At 43.6% G+C, this 20,142-nt stretch overlaps 1 protein-coding gene and 1 pseudogene across 1 annotated transcript in view; both read left to right on the top strand.

Moving 5' to 3' along the window:
* Positions 1-20,142, top strand: part of SLC7A3 (solute carrier family 7 member 3) — a 123,630-nt gene that overhangs the window by 73,919 nt on the left and 29,569 nt on the right. The gene's annotated exons all lie outside the window — the stretch shown is intronic.
* On the top strand, positions 8,281-8,391 carry LOC127485054 (small nucleolar RNA SNORA51; annotated as a pseudogene).

Here is a 20,142-nt window from a genome sequence, read left to right as displayed (position 1 = left end):
TTCATCTACTGCCTTCTCAGGTACATTAGCAGGGAACTGGATCAGAAGCAGAGCAACCAGGACTTGAGCTGGCACTCAGGGGATACAGATATCCCAAGCTGCAGTTTAACCTGCTGCACACAATGCCAGCCCTTGCTGTACAATTATAATGAGGCCCTTTGCATGATGCCAACATGCATGAATTTATTTATTTTTAATCAAATATTGGATCATGCTAGTCTAATACTTGTTCTTTGATTTCATCATCAAATTTGGACATCTTCCCAAAGCATTGCATGCAGATCTAATTCCTTTTAAATTAAAACATAATTTATGGAGCGAGCACTTAGTGAAGCAGTTAAGAAAGACGCCGATTAAGATGCCCTATCAGAGTGTCTGGGTTTGATATCTAGCACCGGCTCCTGACTCCAGCTTCCTGCTAATGCAGACTCTGGGAGGCGGTGATGGTGGCTCAAGTAACTGGATCCCTGCCACCCACCTGGGAGACCTAGATTGGACTTTTAGATCCCACTTTCAACCTACTTGGCCCAGTCCCATTTGTATTATAGATATCTGGGGAGTGAGAAGCTCACTCTCTCTCTGCCTTTCAAATAAATAACTTTTTTAAATTGTTAAAAATAAAAAAGAAATTAGGGGCTGGCGTTGTAGTGTAGCAGGTTAAGCCTCCACCTGTGATGCTGGCAAAACCATATGGGTAACAGTTTGAGACCCAGCTGCTACACTTCCTATCCAGCTCTCTACTAATGTGCCTGGGAAAGCAGCCGAAGATGTCCCAAGTGCTTGGGCCCCCGAACCCATGTGGGAGACCTGGATAGAGTTCCATGATCCTGGCTTCAGCCTGACATAGACCTGGCTGTTGGAGACATTGGGGAGTGAACCAGTGAATAGGAGATATTCACTCTTTCTCGTTCGCTCTCTCTCTCTCTCTCTCCCCCTCCCTCTTTGTCATTCTGCCTTTTAAATAAATAAATCTTTTTAAAAATGAAATCACTTGACCTGTATCTCCCATTTGCAATTTTACTCTCCAGAGACAATGTCTTTTGCTGATGCCTGTCCTGCTTGATGCAACAATTTCAGACGTAATTCATTTACACTACCTCCTGCCTCCACACACTACTACAATTTTTGTAGTTACATTAGATTATCCTTGTAACATTAAGCAAGGGAATTTTGTGGTTTTTTTGCCTGTCAAGAACAAGTAATTGTTACCTGTTGACTTCCCATTATATAAGGAGTTATTAATTTCCCAACTGTTCTCTCCACCTCTCTTCCAGCTCCATATTAGCTATATCTTTTTTTAAAACAACATTTACTGGGCCGATGCTGTGGCACAGCAGGTTAACACCCTGGCCTGAAGCACCAGCATCCCATATGGGCACCAGTTCGAGACCCGAATGTTCCACTTCCAATCCAGCTCTCTGCTATGGCCAGGGAAAGCAGTAGGAGGTGGCCCAAGTCCTTGGGCCCCTGCACCTGCGTGGGAGATCTGGAAGAAGCTCCTGGTTTCAGATGGGCGCAGCTCCGGCTGTTGCGGCCAATTGGAGAGTGAACCATCGGATGGAAGTTCTCTCTCTCTGCCTCTCCTCCATCTGTGTAACTCTGACTTTCAAATAAATAAATAAATAAAAGATTTGCTTTATTTATTTGAAAGGCAGAGTGACAGAGAGAAAGGGTGAGAGAGAGAGAGAGAGAGAGAGAGAGAGAGATCTGCTCGTTTACTCCCCAAATTCCACAACATTCAAAACTGGGCCAGACTGAAACTCAGAGCCAGGAACTCAATCCAGGTCTCTTAAATGGGCGGCAGGGATCCAATTACTTGAGCCATCTTCTGCTGCCTCCAAGGGTGTGCACTACCAGGAAACTGGAATCAAGAGCAGAACCAGAACTCAAACCCAAGCACTCTGATATGGGATGTGGGTGTCCTATGTAACAATTTAACCACTACACCAAACACCTGCCCTGGATGAGGCTACTTTAAAAAAAAATAGGGGACCGGAGCTGTGGCATAGTGGGTAAAGCCACCGCCTGCAGTGCTGGCATCCCATATGGACCCCGGTTCAAGTCCTGGCTGGAATTGTGGGTCTCCCGGGTGGGTGGCAGGAATCTAAGTACTTAAGCCAGCATCTTCTGCCTTCTCAGGTGCCTTAGCAGGAAGCTGTCTCTAAAGAAGAGGAGCTGGGACTTGAACCAGCACTCTGAAATGGAATACATGTGTCCCAAGTGATGGCCTCACCTGCTGCACCTCAAGGACCTTCGCCATATAAGTTTAGTAAATAAATAAATACACACAGATACTTGTAGCACTAAGACTCAATGAAAGTTCTAAGTAAGAGAATATAGTATATAATCACTAAAAATGGAAGAAGAGTAGACAGGATATTAAAAAAAGTTTTAATTGTTTTTATAATCATATTGGTGGTGGGGCCTGTTATTACAGATAAAGCAAAGAAGTCATTTTGAACTTTCTTAATCTTCTATCTCCTTGAGAACTATGCTTCTCACATGGGGGAAAAAAGGAGATTCGATGTGAGACAGTTAAGAGAAACTCTGTAGACCTGAATTTGAATTAAAAAAAATCAATATGTACCCATGAGGCATTATTTTCCCTTAAAAAGTTTAGAAACATTGACCAGCTCATCGAGATTATGGCCTTGAAATATCATTTCCCACAAAAAAGAAACTAGGGCTTTTTGAAAAAGCAGCTGATTCCAGGTCTGGGACAGGAAATGTGCAATATAAGCCTGAAGTAGCAATTATGTTTAAATCTACGAGTTTATAATGATTCTGTTTTATAAATTGCTGAAATTTTTAGAATAATAGGGAAACAACTCATTATTTTGAAAATGCTAAAGGGACAAGCATTTATCATGCTTTTCCTTAACAAAAAAATACCACTGGACAACCAAATAACAGATGCGGGCATGTTTCTCTTTATTCCAGCAAATAAAAGATGAATAATAGAATTCAAATATCACCATTTTACAAACCATAATGATTGAATAGATCTAGGCTTTGAGAATTAAATGGCTGCTAATATCACAAAAAAAGAGACAACTAGACATTATGTGCCTCTTGATGAGAGAATACAAAATCAACTATGAAGTAGTCTTGTCAAAAACCTCAAACCTGAATCTGATCAAGACTGTATAGATTCAACTACTAACAAAGAAAAAACAGTACAGAGACTATGGGAAACTATATGGTGAGGAGACAATCAGCGAAATCCAGACTGGGACACTCTGCAGCTTAAATTACCCAATTTCAATAAAGTGCAAAAGGGAAAAAATTGAGAAACTTGTAGATTAAAAAAATAATAAAATTCAATTATAGCTGTGTAGACATCACATTTGGATGATAAGAACAAGGGAGTGAGCAGTTGATAGGGTGTGGGCATGGTTTCTGGAATATCTGGCAAAGTTCTATTTTATGACATTGCTGGTATTTATAAGGATGTTTATCTTAAAGCAGTTACATTAGGTTATACATGAGTGTTTTTCTAGTTCACTATGTTTTTCATATTCCATAGTAAAAAGGGTTTTAAATGAAAACTCAGTAAACAAGTATAATAGCAGATTGGACAGAGCTAGAGAGAAAATAAAATGTCAGACAATTCAGGAAAAAATAAATATAATGCAGCTCAAAGAGACATAAAAAATGTGGAAAAAATATTAAACAGAGGTTGAATCTTGAAGAATAGTATGAGGTCTAATACAAATATAATTTGCATTCTAAAATAAAATTTGCATTCTAAAAGAAAAAAATGGGTGGGGAGAAATATTACATGGACAAATAATAGCTGAAAAATATATAACTGAAGAAAGACACACCAATCTATAGATTCAAGAAGTCAAATGAATCCCAAGCAAGAAAAACAAAAGTGAATACATACCTAAATACATCATAGTGAAACTACAGAACATTGAAAACAAAGACAGATAACCTTCAAAGGGAATTACACACTGGTGGATGACTTCTCAAAAGCAACGATGGAATCCAGATGACAATGGAACAATATTTTAATATGCTGAGAGGAAACACTTGTCAACCTAAAACTCTATGCCTGGCCCCCATCTCAAAAATCCCTGAATACATGGGCAAAATAAAAATATGTTCTGGGGCCGGCGCTGTGGTACAGCGGGTTAGCACCCTGGTCTGAAGCGCCGACATCCCATATGGACGCCGGTTCGAGACCTGGCTGCTCCACTTCCAATCCAGCTCTCTGCTATGGCCTGGGAAGGCAGTAGAAGATGGCCCAAGTCCTTGGGCACCTGCACCAATGTGGGAGACCCAGAAGAAGCTCCTGGCTCCTGGCTTTGGATTGGCACAGCTCCGGCTGTTTCAGCCAACTGGGGAGTAAACCAGAGGATAGAAGACCCCTCTCTCTCTCTGCCTCTCCTTCTCTCTTTGGGTAACTCTGACTTTCAAATAAATAAATAAATAAATTTTTAAAAAGTATGTTCTATAAGAACTGACAATTTATCACCAGAAGATCATAATTAAAGAACTACTAAAGGATTTAGGGGCCAGTATCATGGTATAGTGGGTTAAGCCACCACCTGTGATGCTGGAATCGCTTACTAGAGCACTGGTTCAAGTCCTGGCTGCTCCACTTCCAATCCAGCCTCCTGCTAATGCACTGGAGAAAGCAGCAGAAAATGGCCCAAGTACTTGGACCCCTGTCATCCACGTGGAAAACCCAAATGAAGTTCCAGGATCCTGGCTTTGTCTTGGCCCAGTCCCAGGTTTTGCAGCCATCCAAGGAGTGAACTAGTGAATGGAGGATTTTTTTTCTCTCTCTCCCTCTCTTTTTCTCTCTGTCACTCTGCCTTTCAAATAAATAAATACACCTTATTTTTAAAAAGAAACCTAATGTATATCAGGAAGAAAAAAAAAGATATCCAAGGTGGAAGGTCTGAGATGCAAGAAGAAATGGAAAGTCAAGAAAGTGGAAAATATGTAAGGACTCTCAAAGAACACTGATGCATAAAAAAGTAGTTATAATTCCCTGGGAAACTTTTAAAACAGAAAGTAAGAAGACATGACAATAATAGCATATAAGTTTAAAGTAGATCAATGCATTTGGATGAAACTGTCTTCAAATGATCATTCACAAAGATTTTTTTTTCTTTTGACAGGCAGAGTTAGTGAGAGAGAGAGAGACAGAGAGAAAGGTCTTCCTTTTTCCATTGGTTCACCCCCCAAATGGCCGCTGTGGCCGGTGTGCTGCGCCGATCGGGAGCCAGGAGCCAAGTGCTTCCTCCTGGTCTCCCATGCGGGTGCAGGGCCCAAGCACTTGGGCCATCCTCCACTGCACTCCCGGGCCACAGCAGAGAGCTGGACTGGAAGAGGAACAGCGGGACAGAATCCGGCGCCCAACCGGGACTAGAACCCGGTGTGCCAGCACCACAGGCGGAGGATTAGCATTCACAAAGATATTCTAAGGGGTATAAGGGACACAAATAGTTAAGGGAATCAATTTTTAGATACTTAGCTTTTTTAAAAAAAATTATTTATTTATTTATTTATTTGAAAGAGTTACACAGAGAGAGGAGAGTCAGAGAGAGAGAGAGAGAGAGAGAGAGAGGTGTCTTCCATCCGATGGTTCACTCCCCAGATGGCTGCAATGGCTGGAGCTGTGCTGATCCGAAGCCAGGAGCCAGGAGCTTCTTATGTGTCTCCCACGCGGGTGCAGGGGCCCAAGAACTTGGGCCACCTTCTACTGCTTTCCCATGCCATAGCAGAGAGCTGGATCGGAAGTGGAGCAGCAAGGACTCGAACTGGCGCCCATATGGGATGCTGGCACTGCAGGCGGCGGCTTTACCTGCTATGCCACAGTGCCAGCCCAAAGTTAAAGCTTTAATGTATACATTTTGGCAAGGGCAGAGAGGGAGGCATACACAATTCAGCTCCAATTAGTAAGTTTGGCTGGATATAAAAATATTTGGCTTGCATTTCCTTTTTCTTTTTCATTTTATTTTAAAGGCACAGAGACAGAAAGTGAGAGAGCATGCAAGAAAGAGCTCTGTATCCAGTGGTTCACTTCCCAAATGCCCGCAACAGCCAGGGCTGGGCCAGAACATATCCAGAAGGCTGGGACTCCATCCAAATCTCTCACGTGTGTGGCAGGGACCCAAGTACTTGAACCATCATCTGCTGCCTCCCAAGGGAGTGCACTAGCAGGAAGCTGAATTAGAAACTGAGGAACTGGGACTTGAACCAGACACTTCAATATGGGATGCATGCAATCCCAATGTCCTAACTGCTGCACCAAATGAAAGGTAGAGATATTAGGAGAGAAGGAGGGAGGGAGGGAGGGAGAGAGAGAGAGAGAGATTCCATCCTCTGTTTTCTTCCCCAAATAGCCCAAATAGCCACAGTGGCTGGGACTGGGCCAGACTGAAGCCAAGAGTTTCTTTTGGGTCTTCCACGTGGGTGCAGGGGCCCAAGCACTTGGGCCATCTTCCACTTTTTTCCCAGGTGCATTATCAGGGAGCTGGATGAGAACTGGAGCAGCTGAGACTTGAACCGGTGCCCATATGGGATGCTGGTGTCGCAGGCAGCAGCAGCTTTTACCCACTAAGCCATCACACTGGCCCTTGTTTTTGCTTGTTTTGAAATAGTAGGTGATAGTAGGTGATTATAAAACACGAAATGTTTTATAATCACATATTTCTGCCATGTTTTCATTGTCAATTTCCTCATTCTCTTCTTTTTCTTATAATAAAAACAACCTGGATGCTTGCTGTTGCTCATTTTTACATGATTTTTTAAAATACATTTTAGGAGGCTCGATTCATATTTTCTAAATTCATGACTTTAGCGCCCCCTTCTGTTGCTTTTGTGTAGTTCTCGTAAGTGTGCCAGCTTCCTTTCTGGGACATCCTGGTACTGCCGCTCAGCCACTTTCATCTCTTCTCTCGCTATGCTGCTTAGTTTGGATCCATTCCCAACAAGCTGGTTACTTGTGAGAGCTGACGTGATTCACATTGCTGCAGAAAGAGCGTGTTCCAACCTCTTTAGGTCTCACCTGCTGCTGGAAAAAGGAGAACGTTTCCCAGTTTCAGCTGCTGTTTGCAAAATGGCCTTCTGAGTTTGCCAGTGAGTAACTTTGGCTATTGGGGTATCTCTGGTCTTTTGCTTACCTCCTTGCTTCCCTCAGTTTTCTTTTGTACAATTGCTAATATCACATATATCTCATAGCTATTGGTAACTTTTATCCCTTTCTCATATTTGGAATTGATGGCAGTACCTTGTCACTTAGCTTTGTTAGAGGTATTGTCATGGGTTTTTGGTTTTGCTATCCTGTTTTCTCTTTTTTTTTTTCTGGAGGTAATGGAGGGAAATTTAAAAACTATGCCACCTCTACCACCTCCAAAGAATCCTCCTATCCATTAAGTTTTATAAAAGAATGATTGATTGATTTGAAAGGCGGAGTGACATAGAGAGAGGGAGACAGAGAGAGAATCTTTCATCCACTGATTCACTCCCCAAATGGCCACAGTGGCCAGGGTTGGGCCAAATACAAGCCAGGAGCTGGAAGTCCAATCTAATCTCTTACGTGGGTGGCAGAAGCCCAAGCACTTGGGCCATCCTCTGCTGCCTTCCCAAGTGCATTAGCAGGGAGCTGCAGCGGAAGTAGAGTAACCAGGACTCAAGCTGACCATGCAGGGGACACAGCCATTGGCTGTGACTGAAAGTGCTCCAGCTCAGAAAGCGAATTTGTTAGATGAGATAGGCAGAGACTTCAGATCCGGGACAGGCAGGGCCTGCGCTATGCCCCTAATAAGCAGGAAGCAGCTAGAGAAGATACGATGATTCTACGCCCTTCAACAGCCCATAGGATTAAGGGAATGGAGTCTCTGGGGGTGGGGAATAATACAGACAGGCAGATAGGATACATTGATTAGATATGTGAGCTGGAAGACCACGACTTCACCATACCCCGTGTGATCTCATGCCCCTACCTGACCACACCTGTATGCCCACCTGCCAATCAAGCTACATAACCACTCCCCTTTGGAAGTGGATAAAAGGCCTGGATCACAGTGGGCCCAGCCCTTGTTGCCCTGTGTCTTCAGGGTTCGCGGCCTCCGGGCCGCTCACTCTCCGCCTTTGGTTCGCTGCTCATGCTAAGCTAATTGTGGCTGCTCATAACCAGGTGCTTGCTCCACGTGGCTCCTGGCCTTCTCTCTGCTTGGTATGGTCCCAACTTAATTTTCTAGACCTTTCTTTCTCCCTTAGATAGAGCCCTCACTCTCCTATGCATTTCTCTCACTGAATAAAATCCTTAAAATTAAAATAAAAAAAAATAGGAGGCAGAGGAGGCCTTCCCCACACACATCTCAGCCTGGGCCTTGTGCCTGGTCTATACTGTGAATGGGGGGCACATGGAGTTGAGGGGGAAAAATAAAAGAGGACCAGGAGTTGTTTGGATCTGGAATGATCTAACTAGTCCCTGTGTAATACTGAGCTAAAACCTGTTTGGTTAGCCATTTGATTGTTAATTTGTTGTCTGGGGCTTGTTTCAGAACTGATTTAATAGTTCCCTCCCAGGTGAATTTACCCTTTTTGGGAGCCTGGTGACCTTCCCTTTCTCTGCCTTTGGGGCATCTTGTGAACTCTATCTTTTTCTTCTTCCACATTTCAACTTTTGCACACTTCCACTTTCTTTGTTTCCTGCAGCTGCTTTTGTCTCTTTCCCGCCAGCGCCCCCACCTCTGCTGCTCGCTCACCCTGAGTCCTCTCGTTCCTCTTCCCTGGGAGCCAAGCTGTAGGCATTGAGGTTTTCCTCCCCAGCAGCCTCTTCTTCAGCCACCTTTCCCCTTTTTGGATTTCCTAGGCTTCTGATACCTTGAATTTTTCTTGGGCCAAGTCCAAGCCAGGACCAGAACTCCATATGGATCTCCCATATGGATGATAGGGGCTGAAGCACTTGGACCATCATCTGTTGCCTCCCAGGTTGTGCCACAGTGCTGGCACCTTTATCTTTTATTCTTCATCACCTTGACTTGCTCTACCATGGCATCATTCATTTTGCTAAAGTTTGCAGTTCGAGGTGGGGGGGTAAACCCAGAAGCTTTTTCTTTTCTTTTTTTCTTTTTTAAAGATTTATTTATTTGAAAGGCAGAGTTACACAGAGAGAGAAAGAGGCAGAGAGAGAGAGAGAGAGAGAGAGAGAGGTCTTCCATCTGCTGGTTCATTCCCCAATTGGTCACAACAGCTGGAGCTGCGCTGATCTGAAGCCAGGAGCTTCTTCCAGGTCTCCCACGTGGGTGCAGGGGCCCAAGGACTTGGGCCATCTTCTACTGCTTTCCCAGGCCATAGCAGAGAGCTGAATCGGAAGTGGAGCAGCCAGGTCTCGAACCAGCGCCCATGTGGGATGCCAGCACTGCTGGCAGCAGCTTTACCTGCTGTGCCACAGTGCTGGCCCCGAGATATGGCTCCTTGAAATCATTAATAGTTTCTTGCAAGTTACTCAGTCTACCCGTTGATTGGAAACAATTTCATTCCTTTTTTTAAAATTTATGTTTTATTTATTTTAAAAGGCAGAGTTACAGAGAGAGGAGGAGAGACAAAGAGAGATCTTCCATCTGCTGGTTCACCCCCCAAATAGCTGCAATGGCCAAGGTTGGGCCAGGTTGAAGCCAGGAGCCCAGAGCTTCTTCCTGGTCTCCCACGTGAGTGCAGGTGTCCAAGGACTTGGGCTGTCTTCCTCTGCTTTCCCAGGTACATTAGTAGGGAGCTGGATTGGAAGTAGAGCAACCGGGACTCAAACTGGCTCCCATATGGGAATGCCACAGCGCTGGCCCCAACAATTTCATTCTTGAAGACACTCTTTCAGTAACATGGGTTTCTTGTGCTCATTTAAGCTTATTGCTTTCCAGGCCTACTTTACAGTTAGCATCCTGACATTTTTTTTTCCTTCACTGGATTTATGAGTTAAATCAACTACTATTTCTTGTTTCCTACATCCTTTTCTTTTGTGGATTTACCCTGGTTTTTATTCATTTGAGAGGTAGACTTACCGACATAAGGAGAGACAGAGAGGTCGGTCTTCCATCTGCTGGTTCACTCCCCAAATGGCTGCAACAGCCAGAGCTGGGCAAATTCCAAGCCAGGAGCCAGGAGCTTCTTCCAGGTCTCCGATGTTGGTGCAGGGGCTGAAGCACTTGGGCCATCTTCCACCGCTTTTCCAGGCCATAGCAGAGAGCTGGATTTGAAGAAGTGCAGCTTGGACATGAAAGGTGCCCATATGGGATGCTGGCGCCACAGGCGGAGGCTTAGCCCACTGTGCCACAGCGCCAGCCCCTAGAGTACGTCTTTAAGTAACATGCCAAGAAAGAATTTGCAGGAGGTATTATTTTGAGTCTTAGCATTTCTGAAAATAACTTTCTGTACTCATATTGGATTATTTGGCTAGATTTTAAATTCTAATTTCAAAATAATTTTCCCTCTGAATTTTAAGGTGTTATTCTAACATCCAGAGGTTGCTAATGAGAAATGGGATTTTGTTTCTTTTGGGGTGACCTTTTTCTTTCAGGAAGCAGTTACAATTTTCTATTTCGCATAGTGTGAAAGCAACGTAATGTGTACACACGAGTCTTTTCCCCCCCTTTGGTCTTGGTAGGCGCTTTCAATATTCTCCTCTGTAAAGTGTCTCTGTTCCCTCTTGGCTTAATTCTGCAGGCTTGTCCTGGCTTTTGTTCTCATGATGCTGTTTTGCTTCATATTTCCGGTGGTCCTTTAACAAAATTTTCATTTTATTTGAAAGGCAGAAACACACACACACATACGGGGGTGGGGGAAGAGAGAGAGAGAGAATCTTCCATCTGTTGGTTTACTCCCCAAATGCCTACAATGGCCAGAGCTGCATCAGGCTGAAGCCAGGAGCCCAGAACTCCATCTGGGTCTCCACATGGGTGGCAGGCGCAATCTACTGCCTTCTCGATGTGCACATTAGCAGAAAGCTAGATTAGAAGCAGAGCAGGGACTTGGACCAGGCACTCAGATACGAAAGTTTCCCATCCCAAGCAGCATCTTAACCTCTCACCAAACACCTGCCTCTTCTGGTCCTTGATGGCCTCTTCACGTTTAAAAAATGAAAAGAGGTATATGTGTTTGACCTAGCAGTTAAGATGCTGCTTTGGACACTCACATCCTATAGGAATGCCTGAGTTCAAGTCTGGGCTTCACAGCTGATTCCAGCTTCTTGCTAATGCACACCCTGGGAAGCAGCAGGTGATTGGCTTAAGGGATTGGGTCCCCACCACCCATGTGGGAGATCTGGATTGAGGTTGCTGCAGGCATTTAGGGGGTATGAACCAGTGAATGTGAGCTCTCCTCATCTGTCTGCCCATCTTTCTGTCTCTCTGTCTTTCCAATAAATACATGGACAAAATGTGTGTAGATCCATTTTATCAGTAGGTCTCTCCCCTCAACAGGGAGTCTATCTGTCTAACTGATCGGTTACCCAAACTTCTCTTTAGACTTGGATTAGGGAAGCTACCTTTAGGCTGAAGGGCCCCAAGTGCCAGACTAAGAAGAATTTTCATTTGCTCTGGGGCACCTACACTATCTTTTAGTTTTTTCTAGGCAGTTTGTTTCATTTCTGTTGAGTCCTCCAGTTTTCTTTCTCTCTCTCTCCCTCTTTCTTTCTTTCTGGCTGGAAGGTAAAGATGTGATTAACTATGCTAAATATGGAGATGATGGGTGAGGGAATCATGGAGAGCCAGTGTAGCATTTGTCTCATAAACAGGCTTTCTATTTGCCCCCTACTTTTCAGACTCCCTCCTTGCTTTGACCTTGAGTACTTGCCAGCTCTGAAATGGGAACCTGTCTGGGATTCTGCTAGGCACATTGGCTCCTTCCATTCTGTTCATCAGCTGTTCATCAATCTTCCAGAAATTTGTTAAGCCCATCTTCTTCACCGTTAAGGGCTAATTCCTTTGTTACCATTTTAATGGGATGTCAAGGGGGAAGGCGATAAGCACAGATCTTTGGTCAGACATCTTCAATTAGAACTCTCTTATCTTTATAAGGTAGACCTTTGTGTGGCTATAATATAGTTTATTAAACAACCAAGTGATGGGCATTTGGGTTCTTTCCAGTGTTTCACTATACAAGCAATGGTCCAATGGATATCCTTCATACTTAAATCATTGGGTACCAGTACAAGTATTTCTGGAGGATAAATTCATAGAAAGAAAATTGGTAGCTAGTGCCAAATTGTGCTTTTAATATGTTGATCCTCTTCACGCTCCAACGGGAGTCTCTTCTTCCCCACATTTTCACAGTACTGCTTAAAATGAATCCTTTTCCATCTTTGCCAATCAGATGGGCACAGAATCTGCTTTCTTGTTGTTTTAATTTGTACTTCTTAATTATAACTGAGATTGAGCATATTTCATTAGCCAATTCCTTCTCTGAATTGCCTATCGATGTCCTTTGCCCATATTGTTTATCTTTTTCCAGTAAATGTGTAGAATCTTCTTTTATATCATGGATCACAACTCTGACTCTGGGTTTACATTATTAGCAAGTTTGGACTTTGTAGGAGGGAGCAAAATTAAGCAAACTTATTTACTACAGGATTTTCATTTTTGAAAAATATTTATGTATTTATTTGAAAGGCAAAGTTACGGGGTGGGGGAAGAGAAAGAGAATCTCATCCCAAATGGCTGCAACGGCTGGGGCTGGACCAGGCCGCAGCCAGGAGCCAGGAGCTTCATCTGGGTCCCCTGACTCCGCCCCATGGGTGTAGAGGCCCATGGACTTGGGCTATCTTCCACTGCTTTCCCTGCATTAGCAGGGAGCTGGATTGGAAGTGGAGCAGCTGGGACTTGAACTGGCACCCATATGGAATGCTGGCACCACAAGCGGAGGCTTAACCTTCTACACCACAGCACCGGCCTCTACTCCAGTATTTTCAAAAAGTGTTTACCATGACAATGTACATTGTAAAGAAGTGAATTCAGTTTGGAACATTTTTCCATACTGATCTGACCATAGAAATACTTTTCCATGGCAGGCATTTGGCACAGTTTAAGTCACTGTTTGAGACTTGTGCATCCAATATCAGAGTGCATAGGTTTGAGTCTCGGCTCTGCTCCAGATTCTAGCTTCCTGCTAATATGCACCCTCAGAGGCAGCAGGTGATGGCTCAAGCAAGTCCTTAGGTCCCCGGCATCCATGTAGAAAACCTAGATTAAGTTCCAGGCTCCTGGCTTTGACCTGGCCCAGTCTGGCTGTTGTCAGCCTTTGAGGAGTGCATCAGTGAATAGGAAATATCTCTCTTCCTTTCAAATAAATAAATATAATTTTAAATGAAATCATTTTCTTGGAGTATATTGAGGAACTAACTCTGTGGGATTGGTTCTGCCAGTAATTAAGCTCACTGAGAGGAAGGACTATGTGTCACATTCCATTATGTATCCAGCATCTGGTACCTAGCAGGCAGTAAATAATCAGCAAATACAAGTGCACTTCAAGCAGTTTATGGAAAGTAGAATTATAAATCTGAATTAATTTTGGTGCAAAAAACATTTTTTGGTGCAAAAATTATTTTTCACACTACAATTTCTTTCAAACTACGTGGAAAATGTGGAATAAACTATGCGTGGATTTCTAATGACGTTTTTGTACCAAAATATGCTCATACTTTTAATTTCATTTTTTCCATGAACTCTTTGAAGTGCCCTGATATTTCTTGAATGAATGAGTGAATTTATATAGTAATGCCTAATAACTTAGTATTTTTTACACCTTAATATGGTCCTCAGACAATGTTCAAGATGTAGAATTTCAGCTAATCTGAAAAATTATTGACTTTAAGAGGTACCCTTATATTTATGCACTATTAGAAGGAAGAACACACTGGCAATTAAATTAAAACAAAGACATTTTAGAATTTGGAATCTGTATTTTATAATTATTTCATGTTCTCTTTAAGGTTTATTTAGAAATGCATTTTTATCGTACAATGCCTCTTGCACATGAGATATAAAGAACACTGGATTGGTGAAGGTTTTTTTTTTTTTTTTTTTGGACAGGCAGATTTAGACAGTGAGAGAGACAGAGAAAGGTCTGGTGAAGGTATTTCTAAAACATCTCCGCAGTTGCAATCAGACACTTCGGAATTGCTTTTTCAGTCAGCCAACATGTTTTAGATTCCCTGTGTGAGGTTATTCTCATTGTCATTATAAGAACATCGTTGATTTCTGGGGAGAAAACAAAGCATTCTCCTGCTGTTTTTCCTGTAAGTTTCTGAAAGCCATTGCGCTTTGAATGCTAGTGCTTTCCTGATCTCACCAGAAGGTGTCAGGCAATGACAACTACATCGCAACTGTTGCCAGGTCGCCTGCAACTGTGAGATTCCTTTCAGTGTACGATGCATCCTATTTTCCGAAATTTTAAAATGAAGAAAAGTGCATCCTTGGACAAAGGAAATATGCTGTTAGATATTATCACACTGAGCTCTTCCTGAGTTCTGTGTTTATCTTCAGCTAAATTTAATTTTCTCCTTTCCTGCATAGCCCAGCTTCTCAGAAGAGTAGTCTGTCTTCACTCTCTCTCTCCTTCCCTTCCATCCACTCTTTCATCCATGGCTTTCTGACCCACATCACTCCAGGGCATCTGTTTTCAGTCCTTAGACACTTTCATTCAGTGCCAAGACAAGTCACAGGCTCTTCGAACTAGATGCTCTCCTAATCCTTCCCCCTTTATGGGGCAAGCCATCACGTATTTGACTGTGATCTGTGGCCCTCTTTTCATCTCTCCCTTTTAAGATACATTTTATTCAAATCCATGTCCTAGTTTCTTCAGCCAGTCCTCAGGTGATGAGGTTATGTGACAAGGTTTATCTTAGTTGCCTTGAGCTGAACTTGCCTTGTAGTTTGCAGGGCCCCCAAGGGAAATGCATGACCCACCCTTCCCCCCATGGGAACCACAGGACCTAGCAGTCCTTTTCTTAATCTTCGGCAGCAGAAATACTCTTTCAACCCTTCCCTCACCTCTCTTTGCAGCTTGCCTGCGCCCTCTCTCCTCCCTGCCATTTGAAGATGTCCTTGCCTCCCCTTCATAAAGAAAATCAAAGCCAAGTGCTAGCTCCCTATGTCACGATTAAGCTGCAGTGGCCGGAGGTGGGCCGATCTGAAGCCAGGAGCCAGGAGCTTCTTCCGGGTCTCCCAAGCACTTGGGCCATCTTCTATTGCTTTCCCAGGCCATCGAAGAGAGGTGGATCGGAAGTGGAGCAGCCAGACTGATCCCGTCCTGCTTATTAATAGTTTCCAATATTAATAAGCTTGTAGGCTCTTGCCACGTATTCAGAGAAGTATTCTGAATACTGGCTCAAATAGACCAGACGACATGGTAAGTTTTTAAGTTTTTTATTTAGTGAGAGAAATGTGCGGGAGAGTGAGGGCTTAATTTAGGGGAGAAAGAGAGACCTAGAAGCCAAGTTGGGTCCATACCAAGCAGAGAGCAGGCCACGTGGAACAGGCATGCAGGCAGGAAGGCAGAGAGCAGGGCCCTAAAAGGGCAGGGCCACCAAGGCAACAAGTGCTGCAAGGGGCTATAAGGGAGGGGCCCACCGTGTTCTAGGCCTTTTAGCCACTTCCAAAGGGGAGTGGTTATGTAGCCTGATTGGCAGGTGGGTGTACAGGTGTGAGATCACACAGGGGCGTGGTGAAGGTATGGTCTTCCATGCTCACAGACCTAATCAATTTTAGCCTATCTGCTTGCCTACATCAGGACTTGAACCAGCACCCACATGGGATGCCGGCACTACAGTATGGCAGCTTTACCCGCTAAGCCACGAGGCCAGCCCTGATTCAGCTATGTTCCTCTCAGCCTTTCCTGCTTTCCTCCTTCGGTTAAAGGCTAATCCTTCTACCTGCGTGCAGAATCCTCCATCCTCCCATCTCCACAGGGGCCTGGCTAGGTCAATATGATGCCATCTCTGTCTTTAACCTTTGCATTCCCATCGCAGTTTCCTGTCAGCAGCCAGTAAACATGCTTTTGTAGCTACTGTCTTGTGAGACAAAAAGCATGCTTCGTTAATTCCACATCCACTTTTAGTTCAATTTATTTTCTTCCTTGTTTTTCATAGCCAAACTTCACTTACATTTCTTAACATTTCTTTTTGGCTCAAAATTCAAAAGGTATAAAAGGACATACTAGGAGAAAATGTCCCTCCTATTCTATTCCATTCTTGTGTATCTTTTTAAGGCCCAGCCCTATTGCCCTAAGACATCCATTGTGTGTAATGAATAAACTTATCTCTCATGCATCTGGAATGGACTTAGTTATGCACAGTTCTTGGAAGAATTGACAAAATAGTCACACAGATAGTTTTCTATAGGGCCTTATTCTCTGAGCCCTGGTTGAGAAAAGCTTTAGAGTTAAACTGTGCATGTACAATACGTATCCCCCCCCCCTTTTTTTTTTACAAAAAAGTACATGTTTTACACGCTGTCTTATGTATCTTTTCATTGAACAATATGTATTTGAGACCTGTATATGTATATCTATCTACTGATCAGATATATAAACAGGTGAATTTAAACAGCCTCCCTCATTTAAAAAAAGTCACCTGTATCCTTCAAACAATAGTTTTTAGAGCTATAATTCATATACCATGTAATTCACCTGTTTAAGTATGCAGTTTACTGATTTTTAGTATATTTACAGAATTCTTCACTTGAGAACATTTTTAGCTCTTGAAAAAGAAGCCTCATCCCTACTAGCAATCATTCCTCATTTTTGCCCAACTCTCCCAGTCCCTGGCAACTGCTAATCTACTTTCTGTCTCAATGGATTTGTCTGTTCTAGAAATTCATGTAAGTGGAATCATACACTGCATGATCTTTTATGACTGGCTTCTTTGATTTAGTGTGCAGTTTTTAAGGTTTGTGTTGTGGCACATTTCAGCTCTTTATATTCAATAATTTGTTTGAATATTCAATAATTTGTTTGACAGAAATGGAGAGAGGGTGGGGAGAGAGGTCAGTCTTCCATCTGCTGGTTCACTCCCCAAATGGCTGCAACGGCTGGAGCTGTGCCGATCTGAAGCCAGGAGCCAGGAGCTTCTTATGTGTCTCCCACGCGGGTGCAGGCGCCCAAGGACTTGGGCCATCTTCTACTGCTTTCCCAGGCCACAACAGAGAGCTGGATTGGAAGAGGAGCAGCTGGGACTAGAACCGGTGCCCATATGGGATGCCAGCACTGCAGACAGCGGTTTTACCCACTACACTCCAGCACCGGCCCCTCAACAATGTTTTTTAATTTTCAGAGTGTAAGTTTTTTTTATTTCTTTTGATAAATTTATTCTTAAATATTTTGTGTTTTGATGCTGTTATAAATGGAATTGTTTTCTTATTTCATTTTCAGTTATTTATTGCTCCTGTATAGAAGTGCAATTCTTTTTTGTATATTGATCTTCTACCTTACAACCTGGCTGAACTCATTTATTAGCCCTACTGGTTTTCAGTGGGTTTCTTGTTATTTTCTATATGCAAGGTAATGTCATTAGCAAATACAGATAATTTACTTCTTTCTTTCCAATCAAGGTGCCTTTTAATTCTCGCCTCGTCTAGTCTAGCTTCCCCTCCCCTCCCCTCCCCTCCCCTCCTCTCACCTTTCCTCTTCTTTCTTTTCTTTCCCACCATCCCCCAAGCCCCCAACTTCTCTGGCTAGAACTTCTAAACCAATATTGAAAAAATGTAATATGAGTAGTAAAAGAAAAGGCCACCACAAAACACACCAAACACTGGAGTTGGGGAAAAGGCTTATTATTGTCGGGTGGGGGGAAATCCGACAGGCTGCCTCGTGCACAGAGAGAACAGCAGCCTGTACTGGGAGAACAGGTTTTATACAGCTTTGCAGAGGTAAGGAAGTGGGAGTGGCAAATCTCATTAGGGTGGGGGTGGAGCTGACGCTTGTGATTGGGCCATTTGGTCACCTGGCTTCCAGCAATGGCGGTGGTGGTGGGGCTAGAGCCTAGAATGGTGTCTGGGGCATAGATGGCACCACAGAAAAGACTGTGCCATTTTACTAACAAGTAGACATTGTCATCTTGTTCCTGATCTTAGAAGAAAAGCTTTTCAAGGGCTAGTGTTGTGGCACAGTGGATTAAGCAGCTGCCTATGACACTGGTATCCCTATGACTGCTGGTTGGACTCCCAGCTCCTCCACTTCCAATCTGGCTCCCTGCTAATGCTGAAAAGGCACTGGAAGATGGCCCAAGTACTTGAATCCCTGCTACCCCTGTGGGAGGCCTGGATGGAGTTCCAGGCTCCTGGCTTCAGCCTGTCCCAGCCTGGCTGCTGCAGTCATGTGAGCAGTGAATTATCAGATGGAAGATCTCTCTTTGTCTTCCTCTCCCTGTAATTCTGCCTCTCAAGCAACTAAATCTTTTTAAGAAAAAAAGTAAGAAAAACCTTCAACTCTTTTTTTTTTTTTTTTTTTAGCAGTAAGCATGCTAGCCACGTTTAATGAAGAGTACATCTTGTAGACCAGGCAGGCATCTCGGTAAAGAACTGAGAGCCCAGTCTGCATTCAGAGTGGAGTTTTTATGGACATGAGTATGCATCCATATTTCTCCTTCCCTCCTCTCTCTTCTGGAAAATTGTTTGGTGGAGGGCTTTCTGGTGTGTAATTCCTGAAAACCCTCCCAAGATCTTATCTGTACATTGTTATTGGACCTAACAGCTCCCTTGGTGCAAGGCAAGGAGAGATTCCTTCAAGGGAGATTCCCTTAGGCTGCCCCCAGGGAGTGGGTTGGAAACCGCCTAACAAGGTTCTTGAACAAGAACAATACTTTAGGTATGTAACTGCTGGTCAGGCTTCTACATTTTTCCTTGTTGCACTGAACAGCAATTCCCACTTTCTTCCAAAAATTCCCATCTTCTGTCCCTCTTACATACCTAGGCTAATGTCTACTTAGGTACTATAGCATTTCCTCCCCCCCAAGAGAAGTTACCCATAATCTTAGGATGGGTAGCATGGGTAAAGATCCATATTCTATATTTTCTTCAAACTGGCACACAGATTTAGAGCTGCTTATGGATTTTATTCTCTTGTTGTCTGTCTTATGGTGTCTGAGGGTGGCCTTGACAAAGATTGTCTTGTACCCTACAGAAGGCTGATCTCATTGTCCAATGGAATAGGCTGGAAACCCTACCACATGATCATCTAGAGCTGGATGGCCCATATTTACAGCTCTCATTCTCTCCTGGCTGGCTCTGCCAAATATGTTACCTGAGCTGGTTACTCACAGGTTCCTGTCTTCATGCAAAAAGAATTCAGACATGGGACAGAGTAGCAGTAAAACATGACGGCCAAGTTTAATAAAGACAGTATACTAGCTGTGGGTTTTTGAGTGTTCTTGAGGACTGCTTCTTCCCTGGGCTACATCTTTGAACTTCTACTCTGGAGATTGAGGTAGAGACAGTGGCTTGCTTCTCTTGAGGTGTCATACTTGTTTTATGAGCAGGGCATTGGGAACAGCCAGTAAACTTTGGCCTTGTTTTTTTAAATATGTATTTATTTTTTTAAAAGGCAGAGTTACAGAGAGAGGAGGGGAGAGAGAGAGACACAGAATCTCCCATCCACTGATTCACTCCTTAAATGGCTGTAATAGGCAGGGTTGGCCAGGCCAAAATCAGGAGCCTGGAACTCCATCCAGGTACCCTGTATGGGTGGCAGGGGCCCAAGTACTGGGCTATCTTCTGCTGCTTTCCCAGGTACATTGGCAGGGAGCTGGATTTGCAGTGGAGCAGCTAAGACTTGAACTGGCATTCATATGGGATGCCAGAATTGCAGGTAGCAGCTTAACCTGCTGCACCACAAGGCCAGTTCCAGCCTCTGGCCTTATTGTCTTGCCAATGTAGAACTTTGGCCCTACAAGATAGATGAGTAAGGACCACCAAGGCTGCAGTATTTTTGTCTTGTTATACCCGGGTAAGCTTCAGTGCTATGAGTGGGGATTGGTTGGAGATAGGGACCATGAACCTATTGGCCTTAAGCATGAAGAATTTAAGCATTTTCTGTTGGAGCTAGGAGTGATTGAGAGACACTAGAGGCTTGCTTTTTCTGGAGACATACCAGAGCCCTTGACTGGGACCTGAGAGGAGAGGAAGTCCTGTG

Source organism: Oryctolagus cuniculus, chromosome X (assembly GCF_964237555.1).
Source record: "Oryctolagus cuniculus chromosome X, mOryCun1.1, whole genome shotgun sequence".
NCBI classification, from domain to species: domain Eukaryota; kingdom Metazoa; phylum Chordata; class Mammalia; order Lagomorpha; family Leporidae; genus Oryctolagus; species Oryctolagus cuniculus.
Note: the sequence above shows the minus strand (reverse complement) of the source record. Positions and strands in the feature narration are given on the sequence as shown.